Source organism: Magnolia sinica, chromosome 12 (genome assembly GCF_029962835.1).
Source record: "Magnolia sinica isolate HGM2019 chromosome 12, MsV1, whole genome shotgun sequence".
NCBI lineage: Eukaryota > Viridiplantae > Streptophyta > Magnoliopsida > Magnoliales > Magnoliaceae > Magnolia > Magnolia sinica.
The window spans coordinates 51872502-51878486 of record NC_080584.1 but is presented as its reverse complement, the minus strand read 5'-3'; positions in this window follow the sequence as shown (position 1 = coordinate 51878486).

The following is a 5985-nucleotide window of genomic DNA, read 5'->3' as shown; positions in this document are numbered from 1 at the left end:
CTATTGTGTGTCTTTATATACTTGTGTATGCCCCAATCACACTATGTATGGCATTTGCATGCGCTTAGCACGTGCATGGGTCATTACTAGAACCGTGCTTGACTAGGAGCTTTGTGGGGCCCACCATAATGTATGTGTTAAAAGACTCGCTAATGGTCCACATTTTTATAACTGTGGCTCGCCTGATGAGAGGACTGTTGTTATCTTTGGCTCATGTCACCAGTATGGTAGAATAATGCAGACCATGCGCGCGTCCATATGGTGGGCCCAGCCATTAATGAGAGATTGCAACAAATCGGCAAACAGATGAACTACGATTAAAATACAACAAATACATCAATGTGGGCCTCAAATTCAGGGGAGGCTTTAAGGGGTAGGCAGGTGAGGCAATTGCCTAAGGCCCCCTAATTATGAAGGCCCTATATTATAGCAAAATTAAAAAAATTTAATTATGAAGGTCCTATAATCAAAATTAAAATTAAGAAGAAGAAAAAGAAAGCCTAAAATTTTTGAAATAAAACTTATTAAAAGGCTTACAAAATAGGAACATATAAAAATTAGTTTACAAATTTGAAATTGAAAATAAAAAACAAATCCTAAAAACTAGCACTATCAATAATAACAACCTAACTCTATCGTCTCTTTTCAAAATAATAGCATCATTCCCAATAAATTCTTCTCCAAAAACCTATGACCACAACTACCTACTTTATTGCTAATTAAGTTCTCAAAAAATTAAATTCTAATGTCATTTTTCTAAATTAAATTTTAACTTCATTTTTTTAATGGTACAGTGGCACACCAATGTCTAATTAAAAGAAGTTGCAAAAACGGAAATTAATACTCCAATTGAAATACTTAATCTAATAAAAGAATTAGATTATTTTCCAAATTGCTTTATTGCATATAGAATACTACTTACCATACCTGTTACAGTTGCATCTGCAGAAAGAAGTTTTTCAAAACTAAATATTATAAAAAATTATTTATGAACAATTACATCTCCAGATAGATTAAACTGTTTAACAATTCTATCTATCGAAACTGATTTATTGGGAAAACTTGAATACAAAAGTTTAATTAGTAACTTTGCATCTAAAAAGGCAAGAAGCAAATTTATGGTTTAATTTTGAATTTATCATTTTTTTTAAAAAAAAACTAAAAAGCCACATTTTTATGACTTGCCTAAGACCCCCAAAAATGTTGAGCCGCCCTTGCTCACACGGTTAGGGTAACACTCACTAAAGTGTTACCCGAGTGACAGCTAATCCTCTCTCCCTTCATGTGGGAGAATTGTCCGGCACAAACCCGACTCAAATTACATTAGCAATTTCCTTCAAACATAGGAACTGTTGGGGGTCGTTGCACAAAACTTTAGGATCTAGCCTCCCAAAAACACGAGAATTATGGGATAATAAAGTAATGATATAAATCAAATTACAAAGCACACGACACAAGGAATTTTTATGTGGAAAACCCTCAAGGAGGTAAAAACCACGGACCTCGTCCAGATCAATAATGCACTATAAAGTAGAACGTTACAACCGATCATCACAAGCACACACCACTTGGATCAAACCTTCTTCACTTACGCAAAGTGGATAATCAATAAGAGAATAAAGAAAAATGGAGAGATCTCATCGATTACGAGGACGTAGAAGTGTTGAGACGTTGATTGCACAATAGATCACTTCTACGAGCATAATCTCTCTTCCACATGCTTCCTCTCTCTCTTTTATCTCTCTCTCTCTCTCTCTCTCTCTCTCTCTCTCTCTCTCTCACCTCGGCCGTCCAAAACCCTTAATATAATAGCTTTAGAAAGCCTTCTCCATACCCTACAAAAGGCCTAGGGACCCCTATTCATAGTTTAGGCAACTTCCTTCCATACATTGGCGAAAACTGCTTCAAATTTATGCAGTTCGCACAAAATCCTGACATGAATCTACGTGACCTCGACTGGTCGAGTAGCAGTTTCATCGTTGGTCGAGCACCATGAAAAATTTCAAACCAAACTCACCGGAGTTCGAGTCAAGTCAGTCCTCGACTGGTCGACCAGCACCCTCGACCAGTTGAGTGAAGCTCTCGACCGGTCAAGCCATGAGGAGAAATCCCCATCAAATCTCCCCCTTTTCGACTCAGGAGGAATTCACATTCTTCAAGCTACCCAGGTTTCTACAAACCTCAAACTTGGCCTTGAGCAATGCCTTAGTCATCATGACTGACCCATTATCGTCCATGTGGACCTTCTCAAGCTGTAACACCTTCTGTTCCAAAGTATCTCTCATCTAGTGATACCGAATCTCTATGTACTTCGACGTAGAGTGCTGAATTGGATTCTTGCTCAAGTATATAGCACTTTGGCTATCGCAATAGACCACATGCTGCTCCTGCTTCAGGCTAAGTTCTTGTAAGAACCTCTTCATCCAAAGCATCTTTTTGCATGCCTCTGTGACTGCAATGTACTCGAACTCTGTCGTCGACAATGCTACGACCTTTTGTAGCTTGTTCTGCTAAGACACCGCTCCTCCTGCAAACGTGAATATGAACCCCGACGTAGACTTCCTAAAGTCTATGTCACCTGCCATATCTGCATCTGTGTAGCCCTCTAACACAGGTTTTCTATTACCACAGCATAGGCTCGACCTGGATAAGCCTCTTAGATACTGCAGTATCCATTTCACCACTACCCAATGTTCTTTGTCAGGATTGGCAAGATACCGGCTAACAATACTAACCACATATGTTATGTCTAGGTACGTACACATCATAGCATATATCAAACTTCCTACTGCTGACGCATAGGGTATCTTCTGCATCTCTTCCACCTCTACCTTCGTCTTGGTACACTGCCTGTCGCTCAATCTAAAGTGACCATCTAGTGGAGTACTGACCGAATTCACAACATTTATATTAAAATGCTTTAGGACTTTCTCAATATACTTCTCTTGTGACAACTAGAACTTCCTGCTGCTTCTATCATGGGTTATCTCCATTCCTAAGATCTACTTAACTGGGTCTAAGTCTTTCATCGCGAACGACTTGCCCAACTCCTATTTCAGCCTGTCAATCTTCTTGATGTCTTTTCCTATGATGAGCATGTCATCAACGTATAACAATAGAACTAAGAAATCACTATCTGAGAACTTGCGCGTGAACACACAATAGTTCGACTCCGTTCTGTCATATCCATGCTTTAACATAAATGAGTCAAACTTCTTGTACCATTACTGTGGAGCTTGTTTTAGCCTATACAAGCTCTTCCTCAGCTTACACACCATATGCTCTTTGCCCTTGACTTTGAACCTCTCTAGTTGGTGCATGTAGATCTCTTCTTCTAGGTCATCATGGAGAAAAGGTAGTTTTAACATATAACTGCTTTATTTCTAGATCCATGCTAGCCGTCAACCCAAGCAACACCTGTATAGATGTCATCTTCACCACTGGTGAGAATATCTCCTCGAAGTTCTTACCTTTCCTCTGACCAAACCCTTTCACCACAAGTCTGGCTTTAAACCTCGTTTGTGAATTCTTCTACTTAATCTTTTTTCTAAACACCCACTTATTGCTCAGAGTTTTCTTGCCCTTAGGTAATTTTATCATATCATAGGTGTGGTTCTTATGTAAGGATTGATTTTATCTCCTCTTGCATAACTTTCAACCACTCCCCTTTATGCTCATCGGCTAAAATCTCAGAATAGTCTTTCTGGCTCTCCCCCATTAGTGAGCATAATGTACTCATGCGGCGAGTACCTCTTGGACGGATGTTTGTCCCTAGATGATCTCCTCACCTATGGCTCAATAGGTGGATCAAGTGGGGGTTGCTCCCCTGTTCCATCTTCTGTAGGAACTCTCTCGTCCTCTGCACCTTACTGTACTCGCCCGTCATCAGGCACCACGGGAGGAGTAACCAGATCCATATCCTCTAGCTCTCCTAAACTAGGCTAGTTTTTCTCTGGCTTACAAATGTCTTCTATACATTGATCTTAAAAGAAAACCACATTTCTGCTCCTAATGAGCTTCTTCTCAGTCGGATCCCACAATCTGTAATCAAAATTTTCATCACTGTACCCCAAGAATACACACTGTCTGATCTTCATATCGAGCTTGGACCTCGCGTCCTTTGGTATGTGAACGAATGCCCTACATCCAAACACCCTGAGATGATTGTACAAAGGATCTTGTCCAGTCCACACCTTCTTGGGTACTTCTCCATTTAACGGGGCTGATGGAGACCTGTTTAGTAAGTATACTACCATGTGCATTGCTTCTCTCCAGAACATCTTGGGCAACTTCTCATGGGATAACATGCATCTGATTCTCTCTATAATGGTACGATTCATTCGCTCAACCACACCATTATGCTGGGGGGTCTTAGGAACTGTCTGTTCATGTCGTATACCCAGGGACTTACAATACTCATGAAAGTCACCGATGTATTCACCACCATTGTCAGTGCGGATGCACTTCAATGGTCTACCTGTCTCTCTCTTGAACATAGCATGAAATAATTTAAACACACCAAAGACCTCGTCCTTAGATTTCAAAGCATAAACCTAAACCCTCCTATATGCATCATCTATAAAAGTGACAAAATATAATGCTCCACCCAAGGTTTTTGTTCTCATAGGACCACAAACATCAGAATAAACCAAATCTAATGCATGCACTTTATTAACACAAGAAGCAAATTTAACAAATGAAACTCTATGTTGTTTCTCTAATAAATAATCAATATAGGTTTTAAGAGGTATACCCATCATGTTTGGAAGGAGCAACTTTCTTGCTAGTAGTTGAAGCCCTTTTTCACTCATATGCGGCCTAAACGCATATGCCACATGTCAATAGCTGAATCTTCCGCTGCGTTCAACCCACCCTTACACACACTGACACTTATCTTGTAAAGGGTGCAACACTTCTTTCCTTTGGTTGTGATTAATGAACCTTTGATGAACTTTCAGCGCCCACCAACAAATCGGCTTTCATAGCCATTATCATCCAGCCTTTCCGTCAACATCAAGTTGAGGCAAAGGTTTGGGATATGCCCCACATCCCTGAGAACCAATGTGCAGCCCACATCGATCTTCACACAAATATTACCTACCCTTACGATCTTCAATACGCCAGAATTTTTCATCTTCACGATCCCAAAGTCACCTGACTTGTAGCTTGTGAAGAAGTCCTTAAGTGGAGTCACATGAAACGAGGCTCCTGAGTCTATCACCTAGTCGATGTCCTGACTCGTAGCCGTGAGACAAACATCATGATCTACTGAAAGAATAACTACAACATCGCCATCTGAAGCGACCGCAGTGTAGTCTGATTCATCTTCCTTCTCATTTCTTTTTCCTTTCTTTTCGTTTCTATTCTTACGACATTCATGCTTATAGTGGCCCTTCTTACCACAATTCTAGCATTCAACATCTTTCCTGGTACTCGACTTGCCTCTTGATTTATTTCAGACCTTTCCGCCCTTTCTATTCTTTTCTCTCCCTCGTTTTTGTGTCACAAAGGCCTCTTGATGAGTAGGCCCTTGAGACTTCCTCCTTGTCTCCTCATTAAAAAGACAACTGATTACCTGTTCTATGGATACTTTTTCGTCTGACACGGAGTTACTCAGAGACACCACCAATGTCTCCCAACTATCAGGCAATAAGCTAAGCAATAACAAAGCCTCTAATCCATTGTCAAGGACCATCTTCATAGTGGAGAGCTGGTTTAATATATTGCTGACTTCATTCATATGCTCAGACATAGAACCACCATCTTTGAACTTGATATTCACAACTCGCCTTATCAGAAAAATCTTATTGCCGGTTGTCTTTTTCTCATACAACCCTTGCAATTTCAACCATAGACTAGCGGTTGAGGTCTCCATAGACACATGGTGGAATACGGAATTATCCAACCATTGTCTAATAAACCCCACCGTCTTCTGGTCTAATTTCTTCCAATCATCATCTGACATATCCTTTGACTTTGCCGATA